This window comes from Pan paniscus, chromosome 17, assembly GCF_029289425.2.
Source record: "Pan paniscus chromosome 17, NHGRI_mPanPan1-v2.0_pri, whole genome shotgun sequence".
Taxonomy (NCBI): domain Eukaryota; kingdom Metazoa; phylum Chordata; class Mammalia; order Primates; family Hominidae; genus Pan; species Pan paniscus.
Window position 1 is genome coordinate 59685106 of NC_073266.2, and position 20044 is coordinate 59705149.

A 20044-nucleotide genomic window follows, 5' to 3' on the forward strand; every position below is an offset into this window, starting at 1 on the left:
GAGGCAAGTGAGTTTATTCAGTAACATTGTCTCAGGGGAGGTCTAGCTGGTGTTCTATTGGCCATACATTTTTATTTATTTGGCACATTTTGTATTGAATACTATATTCAAAGCCTATGTTAGGTGCTTCTGGAATGCAGAAGTGAGTAAAATGCAATCCTTGCTCTCTATGTCCTTAGAACCAATAGGAAAGGATTATTTTTTAAAAAACCAACTCATTAGAACCCAAGGAATAATTCAATAGCAGTGAAATAAGTTAAAACTAGAGGATGGAGGCAATGCCCTGATAAAAATGGAATTTTGGAGTCAGGAAAGTTGGATTTGAATTTCAACTCTACCATTTATTTGGGCAGTATATAGCAGCTCACATAGATTCCATAAACTTTGGTTTTTATCATCTGTAAAGTAAAACTAATAATAATGCCTACCTCATGCAATTAAATGACATAATTGATGTGAAAATTTTATGCTAGATAAATTTATGTATAAAAAAGAATTAAGGACTGGGAACTAGAAGAAAATCTAAGAGGGATGGTATTTGAATGACAACTTGAAATCTCAGATAAATGTCAATAACTGAGAAAGGATCAATGAAAATTAACACAGTAAAAAGCCACACAAATGAGCAAAGGCCTAGGGACATTCAAGAATCTACAGTTGGTAAAGATGTTCACTTCTACAGTTGGTGAGGTTACATGCTTTTAAAAACAATCACTCTTATTTTCAAACATTTCATTATAATGACTTTTTACTAATTCAGTTTGACCTCTAAGAGTAAAAACCTATGACGTTTTATTATATGTGGTATGACTATAAAGCTATAAAACTAATTTTCATGTGCAGCCTAACACCCCAGAGATAACTTTAAAGTCACATTCAAAATAAGCTATTTGTTATTCTTGTGTAATTATTTACTTTCTGGAGTACCCATTTCAATACTTTCTTACTTTTCTTTTTGTATTTCCCTAGACCCATTGGGAAAATCACGTTGAGGGTGTTGGCTTATTGTTTCTTTGCCTCCTCTTTGCCCTATGTAAACTGAAAAATGATACATGTATTCTTGGAGTGCTTTTTGATGAATAGAATTTTGACAGGTATTCCAAAAAGTATCTTTCTCAAAATAATTTGGTTTTGAGGAATTTAAAATCTATCTAGGGACTCTCATGCATTACTGATGGAAATGTAACATGGTGCAGCCACTTTGGATAACAGTTTGGGAGTTTCTTAAAGTGTTAAATGTAAGTTTATCATATGATCCAGCAATTCCACTCTTAGGTATCTATGAGAAATAAAAACATATGGCCACACAAGATCTCTACATGAATGTTCATGGCAGCATTGTTCAGAACAGTCAAAAAGTGAAAACAACTCAAATGTTTATCTATTGGTGAATGCATAAACAAAATAAGGTATATCCATAAAAAGGAATATTACTCAGCAATCAAAAAGAGTACCAATGCATGCTACAAAGTGGATGAACCTCAAAAACACTGTGGCAAGTGAAATAAACCAAACACAAAATACCGCATATTATATGATTTCATTCATATAAAATTACCAGGGAAGGCAAATTTATAGAGACAGAAAGCAAACAGAGTTGCTTACAGATAGGAGTATGAAGGGGAGTGAGTGCACATGAGCATAGTTTTTTGTTTTGAATTGATGAAAATTTTGAATTATGTTATATAAAAGTTGCACAACTCTACTAAAAATTAAAATGGGCAAATTTATGGTATGTAAATTTTACCTCAATAAAACTAATAAAAAGCTATCTGGAAAAATAAGATACATTTGAGGCAAAATATATGGGACCATGAACATTTACTGATACATGTGTAGTGTGCCTTAGTTCTTAAGAGATTAGAAAAGAAAGAAAATCACTTTTGGTTGAGTGTTAGATAATTATGGAAAAAGTAGCCTTCTGAAGTGACTATAAAGGAGTTTGCATTTGAATTGGGCATTGGAAGATAAATAGAATTCATTCAAGAGGCTTTAATAATTTGACCCAAACTAAACTCCTTAAACTCATATATCTATTTTTTTTAGGACTCTTTAGTTTTGATTAGAATTCCCCACTCACTGTTTGTTAAATACTAGTTGACATGCATCACTCTATCCCAGAGTTTTACTTTGCCTTTTAGAAGTACCTTTATAATAACAATAATAGCTTATTTCTTTGTATTCACCAATAAAGAATCTATCAGAGTACATAGTTTAGTTAGTGCCCAATAAAAATAGCCTTTGGTTGCTTAAGTGACCAACTGATACCATGCCAGGCGGGTAGATCAAAATGACAGGAGTAGGGGGTGATAAGCCTTGTGCTTGATAGAGGGTTGATAATTCATTGGGGCCCAATTAGGAGGCTCTTGAATGCCAGGTAGAGGAGTTTGGCAATTGGGTAGCAAAAGAGTGGCTAATACAGATGGTATAATGAAAAACAAACCTGCCAGCAGTGTGAGGGTCAGCTTGTGAGAGGAAGGCTTGGCATCAATTAAGACATGATTTTTTTTGTGTGTGATCATACATTTTAAAGCTCAGTTCACCTTATTGAGCATCTGGTGATTGTTCACCTTACTTTAAATTCTACGTCCTGGAAATCATTTTTTTTTTTTTTTTGGTTCTCCTTTGACAGTAACTTGAGGAGGCTGAGTTTGTTTGAAAAGTTCCTCCAGCAGCATTCTTTGGAACAAGGCAACTATTTTTTTCCCGTACATTTTACTCCTGTTCTGCTATCATTGTTTTGAGAGGCAGCTATAGAAAATAAAATTTCTTTAAAAATATTGACCCAGGCTAGATATTGCATTGTATTTTGTTAAATAAGATATGTTTGAGTTGAAAGCCCCTTTGCGCTACAAAACTTGTTCACACATGAGACTTTAATATCATGTCCATAATAATTTATTTCTTGCTGGATAAAGGAGAAGATTCCTTGGCATAGCAGCAGCCCACAAAATCCCACTGTTAAGAGCAGCACTGTGATTTAGTTATTTCCAGTCTGACCTGCAACATATCTGACTTCCCCTAATGAATGCCCTGAGCTCCACAGAGCCCAAAGACCAGAAGGAAGTGTGATCTTGAAGTCAGTATCAATAACTATAGCACATAAGCTCACATCCAGTTGTATATTTTCCTTCATTCTCCTTATGAAATGGTGAGTTCAATACTCTTCTATTTTGAAGGGAATTGAAGTTCATGGAACAAAAGGGCTATTAATGCTACACAAATCACACTGATATTGCAGTGGACAGCTCCTACAACTCCAGCTGGAGCTCATAAAACTGTGAAGTCTTGTGCTCCTTAATACCAAAAGGTGGAAAGATGTACATTAACTTCTTTTAAAGTGAAGGGAAGAAATGCTTCAAATAAAAAAGCATACAAAACAGCTTCCATACACATATTCCCCATCATTCAGTGAGAGCAGAATTTGGGATGGACTCAAATAGCCTCTTGTGGAATTAGACGATTAAAATGCGCAGCAATGACAAAGATACATGAGCAGACTTTCAAGGAGTGAAGGCACTTACATTGGCTGGACTTTTTGCAGGTCATTTGAGCTGGTGTATTTTTTCAAACAAGTTGATCGTCACTTTATCCTCCCAGTTAAGTTTGGCAGAACCATAGAAATCAAGGTTGGTTTATTAAACTAAACTCTCCATATAGAAAGTTTTAGATAGATTAGTTTGACCCACAGTAGAATTGTTCTTGAAACACGCAAATACCATTCACTGAACACCTCATTGATTTAGTCAGAAAAAATTCTAGTGGTTTCGAATCATGTTGAAACCAGTTGTCACTGTTAAAAAATATTTTATCTAGTTGCAGTGCCAAACTAAAATGATGTCTACCCTTTTGCATCAAAAGCAACAATTATATGGTGAATTTTTAGTGTGTTGACCTCAAATACAGAAATAGGGTCCAGAGAAATTAGGTCTATGATACTATGATTCTTGTTAAAATTTTCCTCAAGGAACTCCAGCTACCAAGATATCACATGGATGTTACCGGAAGATTACATAGAGGGAAGGCTCCACAGGCTCAGCTGAGGAAGGGAAGAAATTGAAACTGTGGAAACAAATGAGGTGTGTGGGGGTGTGAGAGATTTGGTGACCAGGTACAGGAGTCTGTTGTTCCAGAAAGAGCAGTGCTCCATTCATCAAGCCTTAAGCAGCCAGGAAGATCCATAAGGGAGATCCATAAGTGAGTGGCCACAGGAGTGATCACTCACTAGCAAAAATGTAGTGGGAAGGGGGCTAACCCCCAACCTCCAATCATCTATTTCACTGAGGCCTGAAGATTTACCACAAATAATTCCTCTCCTTGTTGTAAGCTTTGCCGTGCAATACCTTTGTTTGTTTGTTTGTTTGTTTGTTTGTTTGTTTTTGAGATGGAATCTCACTCTGTTGCCTAGGGTGGAGTGTGGTGGCATGACCTTGGTTCACTGAAACCACCTCCACCTCCCAGGTTCAAGTGATTCTCCTGCCTTTGCCTCCTGAGTAGCTGGGATTACAGGCATGTGCCACCACATCCAGCTAATGTTGGTGTTTTTAGTAGAGACAGAGTTTTGCCATGTTGGCCAGGCTGGTCTCAAACTCCTGACCTCAGGTGATCTGCCCACCTTGGCCTCCCAAAGTGCTGGGATTACAGGGATGAGCTACCGTGCCCACCCCTATAGTACTTTTATATAGATAAAAATACTTCTGGGAAATGTAACACTAGAAGTTAAAACTCCAAGAGATTTTGGATATGATTTAGTGCCATGTTTCACTCTACAAAAGAGGAAACTGAGGCCCAGAGAGTTCAAGTGGCTAACTTATAGCAAGTTCACAGTGAGTCCAGTACTAAAACTCACTTTCAGACTTTTCTGCTATATTGAATCACCACATATGACACTGTGTATTCATTAACATTAAAGCAATTTGACTTCATATGCCTTTCCTGTGCAGCTGTGGTTCTGCTTTAAATATCATTTCTTGAGAGCCACATAGGAGGTTATTGACTCATGTTTCTAGCTATTGCCAAAACAACCACAGTCATTTGGAAAACAACAACAACAACAACAAAAGTTTCGCAGAGATACTTGCTATTAGGTTAATTTGCAAAGCATATCCTGGATGCTTTCCCCTTACCTTAGAACTTTTTGTAAAAGATTCAGGAAGTTTCTGGCATTTTCTCGCTTTTTAACTTTTTCTTCTTTTATCCTGGAAAAGAGTAGAGAGAAGACTGGTGTATAATGAATGTTGAATGATGAGTAAGAATGATTTTCCTTCAAAGTCAGGGTTGGCAGCTGGTTACTCACTGAGTGATAATAGCAATAAAAACAAAAGCTAACACTGATGGACTGTTTACCATGTGCCACACATATTGTTCAAAATGCCTTCATTATTTGATTCAACCTATTTTATCCTTATTATGATGCTACAAGAGGTTGAGCAATTTTCCCAGCTCTTAAGGGCCAGATCCAGGATTCCAACTCCAGCATTTTCCTTTCAGAACCTAGGACACTAACCACTCAACCACACAGCATTTTGTTATAGAATGTAGCTGATTTCCCTGAACTTTCTTCTTGGTGATCATTGTTACAGTTGCTCCTGTCCTCAATGCTGAAGAGTACATATGTAATCTGGATCTCTAAAATTTTATATGATATTAATTGCTTTACTCTGATGTACAGAGATATTCAGATAAAGGAGGTCCTGGGGTTATGAGATTGACTAAGATATGGTGATAGAAAAGAGTCCAGGACTTCTCAAGATTGGTGATCCCAGTGTCAAAAACTTTCCAATGGCTCAAAGCACCTCTCTATTTTGTGACAAAGGAACAGTTTATTGTGAGAAATGTTGTCTAAGAGACCAGAGACTCCCCTGTGCCACTTGTGTGCTATGAGACCCTGGGCAAATTACTTTTCTTCCAGAGATCTCAGTTTGGTCCACTTTACAATCATCTTTGTGTTTTCTTCTTGCTTCAATCATTTAGGAATTTAAACATTGTTTTTCCACATGACTCTTCTTGGAGAGTAGAATAGCTAACCCTACATATAGATAAGAGCCAGGGCAGGCTTGGCCTTTCACCTCCATGTCCCAAGTGAGCCCTCCTCTTTTGTCTTTATGGTGGGTCAGTGCTGAATGGCAAAGCAGACAGAGCTGCCTCCAAGACAGCTCATCACTGGCAGGAAATCATTCTAGTTCCTGGCATTACACCTACACATTCTCTTTCATTGCCCATTTCTCCACTCCCAGTCATAACAGATGGGGGGCGGGGGGGGCGGGTCCTTGTCCTATAGGCCTATTCAACTAGGAAGGTCTGGGGAGTGGAGACAGAGATGTGGAAAGAACTGTAAGAATGGTCCTCAGAGCTGCTTCACAGCTAGTGAGGCTGGATGCAGAGGTGGTCCGTGGTATTAAAGAAAATACGATCATCATCAGCTCAACAACCATCACTTACCCCCAGGTCTCATCACCAAATACAAAAATAGCACCTGTTTCTGTACCTTGCACTCTTTGTTGACACTTCTTCCTCGATTTATTTTCCTGTTAATTTTTCTGTACATGTTAAATACATTTAAATAAGTTCCACTAGCATAAGCATTAAAGCAAGATAAACTTCACTATTCAATTTGCTTTGGGCTATCAGAGATGTCAGTCAGGATTGTGCAAGTAGATGAAGAATGTGGAGATGGGCTTGGGTGGGTATCACCTGAGGACTGGAAGAGGAAAGGGCAGGAGGAGAAATCAACACCCAGATCATCAATCAAACCCCCCATCTTTTAGGTCACAAGAGTCTCTCTTTCCCATTTTCTAAGAAGGATTTAGTGTGGAAGGGCCATAAAAGTGTGTTTCTTTGGCATTCTTAAGTCTAAATAACCTGGTTGGGCTGAAAACCTCTGTCCAACACAGTTTCGCTGTTAAGATGTGTGAGCGTCAAACCCAGCACGGTGGCATGCGCCTGCAGTTTAGCTGCTTGATGCTGAGGTGGGAGGATGGCTTGAGGCTGGAGTTTGAGACCACACTATGCAACAAAGGAAGACTACATCTCAAAAGAAAAAAAAAAAAAAAAGTACGAGAGTCAAAACTACAGAGCCTCAGGTTTCCAGTTAATATGGAATGTGAGAATGAGACTTCCGCCCAATTCCCCAATTCCTCCCTCCTCAGTCTCTGTCGTTTGATTCTTTGGGTATGACAACTTAGCACGTAGAATAAGCTCACTTAATGTTAGTTAAATGGACTTATAAAATTCACAACATTGAGAATTTCGAGAAAATAGGGACAACAAAAAGAGTAGGAAGGTAACCATGCAAAAAGCCTCCCCACCCTAATCAGCTCATGCACATACATAAAACACAAGAAAGTTAAACAAAATTTCATGATGTAGTTTGTAGTTTGTCTTGGTGAAATAAATTAAATGATTTGCAATGAATTTCAACCCGTTAGCAGAATTAATGGACCTATTGCTGTGCAGACACTGCTGCTTGAAGGCAATGGAATTGGAAATTTCCATGCACCAGGGCTCCCTGGCCAGCAGATGGCGATGTTTCTTAGTTTTACAGGAAGATGCCAGGCCAGAGGCCGTTAGTTATGCAGGGCGTGTTTATCAGATGGCTGTTAAATCGGTTCAAAATCTGTAAAGGATGGCAGATCAGCTCTTATTTATTTATTTTTACTTAGAGTTGATGAATTCAGTAAAATTTCATGATGGGAGAATGAACGCTGTGCCTTTGTGTTGGGGATGGGAGCAGAGGACGACCAGTATCCAAAATGGTTGGGTAGCTGCGTTTTATCTCTCTCAGTTGCTTTTTAAAATGAGATTCTTCTCGCGCTGCCTTCTGGCAGCCTGGATTTAGTCAATGTGGGACCAAAGGGCACATTGGCAGCAGTTTTGTTCATTTTCTTTTACGTTTCTTTGTAAGTGGGCTTGTCTTCCCGGGTCAACCACTTGGCTCGCAGATCCTGGGGCAGAGGCAAAATCTGGGTGAGGCTGGGTCGGGAGCCAGGGCAGGGCTGCTCAGAGTTGCGGGATGGGAGGGAGGAGAGCTGCTTCTAGGCTCTTTCTCAGCCACGTGGGAGAATTGGAGACGGATCCACTTTCTCCTGCCTGAGCCCAGCAGCTATTGCACTGAGAGCCAGCAACCCTCTGGAAAGAGGCCGAACCATTTTAAGCACAGGGAAAGAAATTTGTGGAGTAAATTGGTCTTAAAATACTGCCTGCTCTGTGTGCTGACCCATTAAGGGACATGGCACCACTTGGGATCCAGGATATTCAGTTTCTTGATTTGGAGGTGTCACTAGCCTACTGTGTGATGTTGGACTTGTTTTTTCATCTGTAATATGAAGACTTTGATAGAAATCTTACACCCATAGTTAAATTTGTATTCTTCTGAACTAGCAACTCTGGTGATACAGGAGAATTTTTAGATGACCAATTAAGACAGAATATTTAGGGGTGGGACCTTGGCGTGCACCTTTTTTTAACAAGCTGTCCAGTTGATGTAAATGTTCAGGTGGGCTTGAGAACTGTTGCTCTAACCAGGGGATCTCAAAGGGAAGTCTCAGGACAGCAGCATCAGCCTCACCTGAAACCTTTATTATTATGATTATTTTTGATGCAGAGCCTCGATCTGTCACCCAGGATGGAATGCAGTGGCGTGATCTTGGCTCACTGTAACCTCCGCCTCCCAGGTTCAAGCGACTCTCCTTCCTCAGCCTCCCAAGTAGCTGGGATTACAGGCGCCCGCCACCACACCCGGCTAATTTTTGTATTTTCAGTAGAGACAGGGTTTCACCATGTTGGCCAGGCTGGTCTGGAACGCCTGACCTCAAGTGATCCGCCCCTCTCGGCCTCCTAAAGCGCTGGGATTACAGGTGTAAGCCACCACGTCTGGCCCAAAAACTTTTCAGAAAAGCAAATTATTAGTTGCCCTAATCAGAATCAGAAATTCTGAGGGTGAGACCCCAAAATCTGTTTTAATAAGCACTCAAGGTGATTTGGATGCAAGCTAAAGCTTGAAACCTACTGTCGCGTTTGGAAGGATGAAACTTCCCCATACCTTTTGCATAAATGGGGCTGGGGATTACTTCTGGGAATGGGATGTAAACCCAGTGTTATATGTCATTTCCTGGGCTAAACGTTTAGTTGTTCGTGTATGACCTTTCATTTTCTCATCTAGGTAAGTTGTGTGATTTTAAATAGAGAGAAATGCAGCATGCTGGAGCTTCTGCTAGTTTGGACCCCAGAGTTGCTACATTAACATCTTGTAAATGAAACAAAACAAAACAAAAATTTTTATGTTAAATGACTGAAATTTTGTGGCTGTTTGTTATTGTATTATAGCCTATCCTATCCTGATGAATACAAGTATTAATGCTGTAGTTCTGATGATTTGGTTTGATTAGTGCTGATAAGAAGAGGAGGGACTTCCCCATCCCTCCTCAGTCACCAAACATCCATTTCACAGTTCTTCTAAGAACATATATTTAGGTTTAACATACTGGGATAATTTGAGAACAGCTTCTATATCTGGTTGTGGGTTGCACGTGCCAAAAATGGGAATGGAATTGAAAAAATATTCAGTCTCATGTCCTGATGTATTCAAATATCTATATTTGGTATTATAGTGTTCAAATATTGGGGTCTGAGTTTGCATCCTTAAAAGTTCTTTCTATAGCTCTGGATTATTATGCTGATACTAATAATTTGATATTGCTTCTTCCCATTGTAAGAGCTCAAATCTGGGAAGGCATTCTCCTTCTCTTTAGACCTTTCCTAAGTAGACTACTTTGTCTTTCTATGACAGAAACTGCACGTTTTGTGCTCCTTTACTGAGGCGAGTGTCCCTGGGCTTGTCCTTTCCCCACCATTGCTTTTTCCTTTGTATATTTATAGCCATCACTCTATTAAGACTGCTTCACAGGGTGGCTACCTTTACTTCCTGTTTTATACTCATTAATAGAAACTTTCTCAGACCTCTGTTTTCATCATTTCTACCATTAATCTTTCTTGACTGTTATTGTTTTGTTTGTCAGACCCCATTACTGTTGTCATCAAAATAATCACCACCACCATCATTAATATTGTCAACATAGTCAACATTTATTGAAATTTTGCTACGTCGTTAAGAGTCTGAAATATTGATCATTGATCAAGATATCATATATTTGACCATCCTTTTGCCCCATCAGTTTGCTCTTCTGCTCTGCTTTGTAACTGTCTGTTACCTTTTCATACTTCTGCGACATGGAATTACTGCCCTGATCCAAGATCTTTTATGTATAGTTTTCTTATTCCTACCTTAGTTCATTTATTCAAAATTATAATGCTCTCTTTTGCTTCATTAAGATATGGCCCTTAGAATCCTGATTTATAAACAGCAAATGCCCAATTCTCATTCCTCTAGGGATCTCTTTGTGACTTATTCCATTTTTAAATTAGGAGAACTCAACAAAAGCTGCTGTTATATCTGCCTGAGTTTTTCCCTCTGGAGTTGGTGTTGACGATCTCCCCAGAGTTGATTTGACTGGGTCATTAAGATGGATGAAATAACCATATTGACTGTTTAGTGAGCTGGTTATTTCAGTAATCTTAATGAGAGAATTAGATCGATCCCAAGGTACTCCAAATCCTTATTTGATGATTGACCTAGAAGCAATCAATTGCCCATGTTGCTCTATATGAATTCTCTGCTTCCATCAACCAGTCTCACTCCCCACACACCCCCTAAACATGAACTCTACAATACACACACACACGTACATACATGAGAAAACCCATGGGCAGATGCCTTATTGGAGATCAGGCTGGAACACACAAGTAAAAACGTGCAAGGGGATTTCATTTGTGTTTCCGAATGTTACTAGGACTCAGTCCAGGGAGGGCAAGAAGGGGAACTGGTGGCAGAGTCTAACCTTATCACATGATGCATGTGGTCACCGGGCCAGGGTGCTCAAAGCCTGTTTATGTGGATGTTGAAGCAGAAGGGAAATATGAAGCTTTAAAATTTACAACACACTCTAATGTTTGTGCTGCTATAACAAAATATCACAGATGGGTAATTTATGAAGAACAGGGATTTATCTTTCACAGTCTGGAGGCTGGGGAGTCCAAGATCAAGGGGCTGGCCTTGGGGTCTGGTGAGGGACTGTTCCATCGATGGTACCTTCTCACTGTGGCAACCTCTCTTGGAGGAAGGTAGAAGAGAAACAAGGGGCAAACTCTCTCTGAAGCCTCCTTTATAAGGACCTTACGTCTTAATACCACCACAGTGGGGATTAAGTTTCAACATTAATTTCGGAGGGGACATTACATTCAAACTCTCCATCCAACTCTTGTCTTTGGGAAGTTCATCTATAAGCTGGGAATTGTGACCCTAACCCTACCAACCATACAGGACTTTGTGCTTACTAAATAAGACCCAGATGGAAAGAAACTTTGAAAAGTATAAAGCATTGTAGGAATGAAGCATGATATACTCAAGGCCTAGTATCGGTCATCAAAAGGAATTCAAATGTGGGAGATAATTTGTCAGTATTGACTAACTTAAAAAATAATTGTTTTCTCTAATTTTTTTAGTAACTTTCTTGACTTCACTTACCCAGAGAATAACCTCATATCTCACCCAAACATTTACTTTGCCTGTGTGCTTGCACTTTGAATTTCCCTCTAAATATAAGAAAAAAGAATTTGTGTGTCTGTGTGCACACATGTGTGTCTCTGGTGGGCAGAATTTGGGAGTGTGTAGATCTTGGAAGGGCCCAGGGGCTTCAACTGAATGATCCAATCTGGCTTTGAAGCCACTTATAGGACTCAAAGCTCTAGACTATCCTGCTGAGACTCTCACACAGAGCAAGAAGGAGGGGTGAGAAATGTCCATAAGTATTTTCACTCAAACCATGATGCAGGAAAGAAATGCCACAGACTATCAAAGAAACAACTATTGATGTCTCCTGTTTCTGAAGCGCTACAGAATTTAACGTACTAAAATGTAAGTTTGGTGTTTTTTCATTATCTTATGTAGTTGTCTTGCTTATAAGTGGGTTTGTCCTGTTTCTCCAACTCTGTTTTAATGTTTTGTTTTTGTTTTTGTTTTTAACCAAAAATGCCATCCTGTGTTCCCTAGAACCTGTCATTTAGGACACACATCATGTCTTTTTTTCCTCCCCAAAACAAACTAGTCCCTAAATAATTCAGTTAATCTTAATGCATTTGCTTTTACACAACTGAGCTCTACCATGGTTTAATTAAACTACCTCATGGTGTAACACTAGACAGATCTGTGAATTAAGATGACAGAACAGAAGGAAACCTTGGGGGTTATCAAATGTAAAACCTTTATTTCACTCATGAGGAAGCTGCAGTCTAGAAATCTGGACTCCTCAAAATTTATACATATTTCTACCTTGACAGAGCTTAGAAAAGAATCAGGTCCCTTGATCCCAACCCAGGGTTCCCTCCACTATAACATTTACTCTCAGCTCTCATTCTGACATAAACCTGCTGTGTGGCCTCAGGCATTTCGTGTGACCTCTCTTTGCCTTAGCTTTCTTGTTTTAAAAAAATGAGGCTAATATAAATCTCAGTCTTTCTGTCTCAGATATGCTTTGTGTATCAGAGGAGACGAGACATGTGAATTCACATTTATGTGACTAGACCTAAAATCACTTTGAAATAAGAAATTCTATCCAAAAGTAATACAGTATATTGTTCTATTGAGATAGTCATGGACCAGGCTTATGTGGAATCGATACTAGTTTATGATAATAATATTGATAATGTGCACAGATGTCAGAGGGTATGTGATACTGGTACTAGCAAAGTGAGGAATACAGCTTTAAAACTGGAATGTGAGGACAAAGGAAAAAAAACTGAATACAAACCTAAACACCTCAAAATGACTCTCCATAGACCCAAGGAATATGAGAGTTAAGGAAATTCCATTACAAGGAAGTAGAGGGGCTTGTAAAACAATAGCCAATATGTGGTAGATTAAACATCTGCTGCAGACATAAATCGAATCCCACTCGGAAACAGCCGTATCCTCTCTAGAAATAACACTGTTCATAGGAACATTATATACGGTACAACCATGGTAAGGAGAAGACACATTAACCCGTTATCTTAAAGGTTTCAATCTCATTTTTTGAATTTATATTTCAGCTTTTAATCCAACAATAGTCATTACAAGTATTTAATGACTGACTTGCTAATTGTGTATCTCAGGATGAAGCTGAGAGAAGTTAACACACAAACTGGTCATTAACTATGTTAATGATCACGTTCTTTGGGATTCTGACTATTATAAGCTATAATTAACAGTTTTTAACCATTTTTTTTTCTTTTTAGTAAAAAAAAAAAGAAATATTCTTGAGGCTCAGACAGAAACGATGAATGCTGGCCTCACTGTTATTTCTTCTATCATAAAGAACAGCTTCTGGGACAAGTTTTTGTTTTCTTAATCATTACCAGAGCTCTTCAAAGTAAATGATGGTTCTGGTCAACTGAGCAAATAGGCTCTGTCCTGTCCTCACTAGAACATCATGGAGGGCTTATGCCTGGACCATACAACCTCTTGGCATCTAGAAAGGTTTCCATCAATTCTCATGTGGTAAAAATAAAAGAATTTAAAATGGTGCTGCAAACTGCAAGCTTGGGGCACAATTTGCCCCATGGAAAAACTCCTGGGCCTGATGAAGGCTTGCAAAACTTGAGCTGTGTTCATGACATTTATCTTTTCCACACTGTGCCCTTTCTTCCCCACATGAAGTATCTTATGGCCTCTCATTCTCTCTCTCATCAAAAACATTCTTTCCAGAATGAAACGAATGAACATCAGAAGATATAAATGACTGATCAATAAAGCTTTTAAACCACAGGTGAAGTCAGCTAGTAGAAAGACTGGCTCTATCTCCTTGGCATTGGAGGACAGAGCTCTAAGGAATAAGGGCAGAGTTGATCTCTACTAAAAATACAAAAATTAGCCAGATGTGGTGGCATGTGCCTGTAATCCCAGCTACTGGGGAGTCTGAGGCAGGAGAATTGCTTGAACCCTGGAGGTGGAGGTTGCAGTGAGCCAAGATTGCGCCATTGCACTCCAGCCTGGGTGAAGAAGTGAGACTCCATCTCAAAAAAAAAAAAAAAAAAGAAATCTTTATTGGAAAACAAATATTAACATTAATATTAACAACTATTTTGTGTTTTTAAGTTACTCTAGAGAAAAATATTTCAGATAAAAAAATAAATATTTCCAAGACAAAAATTTGATTAGAAACTTCCCACGAGAACAAAAATTAAAAAATAGAGGCTGCTATGATAAGTGATATATTTTATTTGATGTTCAGCAAACATACGCTGCTGTGTTCCAGGTGTAGCTTGATGGTGATGGTTACAACAGGAACTGGATGCTGTCACCTCTTTCGTGGTACAGTACGAGGGACTAGTGTTGACAAGCTATGATGAACGTGACAGCTTTGGGTCTTGTGGGAGTCTCTATGGGTGGGGGAGGGTGGAGTCTAGCCTAGTCCAGGGTGCAGGGAAAAGTTTGTGGGGAAATGAAGTTTTGTCAAGAGGCAGACCAACTGTCTCTTTTAATGAGCTCTCCTGGAACCCTGGAAGAAGGCAGGGCTTCTGCTAAGCGTCATGTCAACAGCTTACACAAAAGCTTACAACAGCTTACAACAGCTTACACAAAAGAAGCAGAGGGTCATAGGATGATCAGGTGCTAGGAACAAGCCTAAAAGTGGCTGCCTACAATGGAGGAGTGGTGAGAATACACAAAAAGGAAGAAATGATGTATTTGAGTCACAAAACTTCTGTATTTCTATGGTCTGAAAACTGGGGCACAATTTTTAAATATTTGAAATCAGAATAAAATGTTTTCATAAAAAAATGCTTTCTACTAGAAGAGTGGAGGTTTTTGCTGCTAGCCTTCTCTTAATGACATCAGAGAAGGGGGGTCTGATTAACATTGTGTTGCATCATTCATGGAGATGAGCTCATGGTACGTAATGGAGGCCCTGCTGAACTTCACACATTGTAAGAAAGATAATGGTTCATAGAAAATGGCCAAGCCCTTTTTATATGAGTCATGTTACCAGAAGCTCTCCTTTCCTGCAATTCACTTCTTTTAATTCATTGGTTAAAATAATAACTTTCACAAAAGTTTTTACTAACACATTTATGAAGCATGCCCTACATGCTTCATAAAACCTTCTAGAAATTTCCTTTTCCTAAAGTTTTTCTCTCATGCACTTGAACAGATATTGCATCTTTTGACAACTAATTATCTGACTTTTGAATATAGCTTTTATTTACTGGGCAGTAAAACAGTGAAAAGTTAAATTATGGCACCTAATTAAGCAAATATTTTGCTTGGTCAGCTAAAGGGAATGGAAAATTTATTTTTTCCTCTACTATAACTTCTTTTTATCAGTAACTTGACAAGTGGTGTCACTAAGATGATGATTTTTTTATATTGAGATAATAAGACTGAATTTTAGAAACCGTTAACTTTTAAAAAGTGTACATAATTGGATTCTTTTTATTTCTCTAGTTTTATTCTCATATATTCTGCGTTTCATGGCTTTGCTTTTTATTGCCTTCATTCTGAGTTAAATATACAGTCAGCTTTGTGTGGAATTAATATCTAAGATGTTGGGATAATGTAAGCTGCTCCTAACAATGGATCACAATTCATTTTAAATTAGTGAGTTCATTTAAATGAAATAATTGGGTCATTATTTACATATACACAGTTGTTTCCAAACTTTATTGGGAATAAAATAATAAAAGAGTTGGCACTGACAATTTTGGCATCTCTATAACTTAGGACAAGAGATGACCCATTTTCTCTCTCTTCGTATTATATTCCCATAATTTCCCCAATTACTACTGCATAGAAACGTCAAGTTGGTGTTGAGTTGTTGGCAAATAAATGAGAGTGCTTGAATTGTAGCATTGTTCAGCTCAGAGATAACTGCATTTTATCATGTGGAAAGGATCTGTGTTGCTAAAGTGAGGGTAACACAGAAATATCAACCAAACCCACAATAGAAGAGAAATCCACACTCTTTTAACAAGACTCATGCTCTCCCCTGACTTGACATTCATCAGCCTCCTTAATCATTCCAACCTTTGCTCCTTGGCTCTGTATTCATAAGACATTTACTGTGTTAGTTTTTATTTAGCTGATGTGAGTTGGTCTTTGCTTTTCCCCAAATAAAGTCTTTAAGAATAAATACCATTTAAAATTATTTTCTTATATCTCTCCCAGTCAGACTCAGCTAAATGTAGGCAAATGTAATGGCCAAATAATCTAATAACCAGCATGTTGTGGGAATACAGGAACTGACTCTGTATACTTTAAGCCTGCAATGAAACAGGCTCTGGAGGCCCCCACTGTGCCTGGTACTCACCCTTTAGTTGCTGGATTGTGGGAACATCCAGTAAGTGCTTAAGAAGGGGCTGGAGTAGCCAAAGACAGTGGCTGTTTCCTAATTAGTTTGGAAATATTTCAACATTTTGGGTGGACTGTCAACCCTAGCTATGGGAAAGCATTATGGTTGCTACAACTCAGATGTTATGGCCTTCAGCAGATTGTGACTAAAGCTAAGTTTCCTTTTGGCATCCAAATCATCATGTTGCGAGCCTGTGAAAGGTCACACTTTTTCTGTTTTTCTTCTCAGATATCTCTGGACATGTCTAGGATGGCGATAAGTTTGGTTCCAAAGATCCCTCCGGGTAGTGGTTGCCTACTGCTGCCAGGCACCAGCTGCAGGCCATTGTACCATTCTTCTGAAGTGCCGCAGGTTAAGCACCTTTCCTCAGGCACCTGTTACTCCCTCTGCACCTCTTTATTTAATGTGTGGGTCAAGCCTTGCCCATAATTCCACACAGTGATGGCTAAGGACAGCTTCTAGTGCTTAGACTTTATAAAAAGTTAAAGAAAAAATGGAGAAATTCAAACCTGGAAAGTGATACGACTCTTCTAAAAGTCCATTGGCTGTGGTCCCTCCTCAGAGAAATTTCCAATGGGTCCCTTAGCTCTGGCCTATTGCAGGAACCAACTGCACCTAGTGGGTAGCTTTTGATCAAGTCTCTTCTCAAAGCCTAAGACTCAGTTTTCTGAAATCCAGAGGGAGAAAAGTCTTTTAAAAAATTCCTCTCCAGAGCTGACTCTTCTATCTGCTTTACTTATCTCTTCCCACAACTCTAAGGCCATTCCCAGCTTCTAAAATTTTCTAAGTTAGGGCCACTGTATTAGTCCATTTTCATGCTGCTGATAAAGGCATACCTGCGACTGGGCAATTTACAAAAGACAGAGGTTTAATGGATTTACAGTTCCATGTGGCTGGGGAAGCCTCACAATCATAGCAGAAGGCAAGGAGGAGTAAGTCACGTCTTACATGGATGGCAGCAGGCAAAGAGAGAGAGCCTGTGCAGGGAAACTCGTATTTTTTAAAGCCATTGGATCTCATGAGATTTATTCACCATCATGAGAATAACATGGGAAAGACTCACCCCCATGATTCAGTTACCTCCCACCAAGTTCCTCCCATGACACATGAAAATTATGGGAATTACAATTCAAGATGAGATTTGGGTGGGGACACAACCAAACCATATCAGCCACTTAGTCCTGGATCACTTTAAAAATGGAGGGCTAGAACTCTACTCCAGATTTCCCTAAACCCAACTCTGTTCTACCCTCATATTGTCTTCATTTCAGCCTAGAGAAAAGGACTGAATGTACCTCATATTCTTATTTTTTCCCAACTTCCTGATTGCAGCTATTAAGCAATAGCCCATGTGCATGCATTTCAAAAAAGTAACTTTCAGTTAAGGGGGGGTTTAAACCCTGATTTAGGGGAAAATGTAATAAGCATATTTGCATAATTTTGCAAAAGCTAATACCTATTTTATAGCACCCAAATAAAGAAAGCATGATATCTGAGTTTGAAGTGCCTGTGTTCAGATTCCTTCATAACTTTCAGTTCTCCCCCCAAATAGTGGAAGAATAGTAATCATAAATAGGAATAAATAGGACTATCCATCAGAGTGACCACTCCCAGAAAAAATGCTATTTCTATTAGCAAAAATGACTTTCTCAGCTTCCAAATCACTCCTCCAACAAAAACAGAAGTTCCATTCTTTACCAGGTATTTTGATGAATTTGATGTATTATTTAAGTTATAACTGTAGAGAGAATTAGTAATAGAATTATTGTCTCTTTGAGTACATGTGACTGTGGAATGGTGGGGTCTATAAGTTATTGATGGCCTATAAGAGTGAAAACATCGGAGCCATGGGGCTTTATAATGAAAAGAGAGGATGGTGGGGTGGAGAGTCGTGAATAGGTAGATTTGGGATGGAGAGTTGTGAATAGGTAATGTGCATATAGAGAGTGTGACAAGCCTGTGCTGCTTTACTGCCTGAGGTATATTTCATCACATAAATTAGGATGAAATTTTCAGATATTAACAGGGATTCCTATTACTGAACTTCTTTAATTCTTTCTCATCTCTTGGGGAACAGGGGGAGCTTTTTGTAGGTGCTGCCCTCAGGGGAATAGCAGATTTGGTGAGTATGAGGAATCTTTGGTCAACTTTGAGGTTGTAAAGCCCACACCAGAAACAGCAGTTTAGAAATCTAAGCTTTCCATGTACAAGACACAGGATTTTTGAAATTTTTATAATGGTTTCTATATATAGGTTTCAAAGAGTCAGATCTTGGAGGACTAAGTACAGTTTTACTTATTCGGTTTACTAAAAGCTAAAGCAAAGGGCAAAGGCAGCCTGGTAAACTACACATTGGCACTCAGTCTGCCCAGCAGTGACCTACAGACACTTCCACTCACATCCCAGTGGCCAAAGTGAGTCATGTGGTCCTGCCAAGTTCAACCACGGAATGGTGTCTAATCCTCCTACAGGTAGGGCACCACAGAAGAGGATGCTAAATATGGGCGTCTAGACACACAGTCTGCCACACAGACAAATGTACATTTCAGCAATGCCCTGTGGAGAACAGAGTGGGCACACCTCTGTGGACTGCTCAATCCCTGCATGCTTGACACCCCTGGAATTCAGATCGGTACTGTGTGTCTGACTAGACCTGGGAGGGCTGAGGAAACCACGGCTTATATAACTCCTTCTACAGAGAAATTTTAGTCTAGAAATATTTCCAGTGAGCTTTGCTTTTTTTCCCACTTTTGTCCAGAAGAAAACAACCTGACAATAATGGCAAGGGGGCCAGGGGAGAATCACAAAGTCAAAATGACAGGCATGGAATGAAAGAATCAGGCCAGTAGTGATGTATGAAATGTCCTACTTTTGATTTTTCATGTAGGAAACACTTAAAATTGATTTTCAATATCCCCATCAATATTCTTAGCCCCTATTGTCTATTTCTTGTGACAGGGTAGATATCCTCTCTCCCTCCAGTCTTCCACCTCCCTATTTTCCCTCCCCCCTTTCCCATGTAGTTAACACTGGCCATCCTTTAAATGTGGTATAAAACATAGCCTATTTGCATATTAATCCAGCAACCACAGAGGACATCAGAACACCTAAGGATGGCTGCATTTAGGGCTCAATGTAACAAGGGCCTTTGAGTCTTAGACTGTGATAAAATGTGAAGTGACATTTCGCAGAAGGAGAAAGCTTCTATTTTTACCTTAGTGTTAGGAAATGGCCCCTGGGAGGAATTGTTGCTCCATCTCAGTGCTTCCCAGATGTGTCAGATTAGAGACCCACCCACTGGAAACATTTCAGGAAGTCAGTCAGCCATTCCCTGGGGCTTTCCTAATGACTGGCCGCCTTGTCTGAGTTGGTTAACTCAGTTGGATGCAGCGTGTGGTGTTAATTCAGTAGGGCTAATTAAACCAAGATCATGGATTTGATTTTCTTGGTTTTTTTTTTTTTTTTTGTCTTTTTTTTTTCCTCAGAGAAAAAACATTTCTAACCCTTTATTGGCTAACTTAAAAATATACATTATTGGCCTAAGGAAAGCAAATTAAGATAGTGGGGATATAGCTGTACAAACTACAACTCACCCCTCCCTTCTA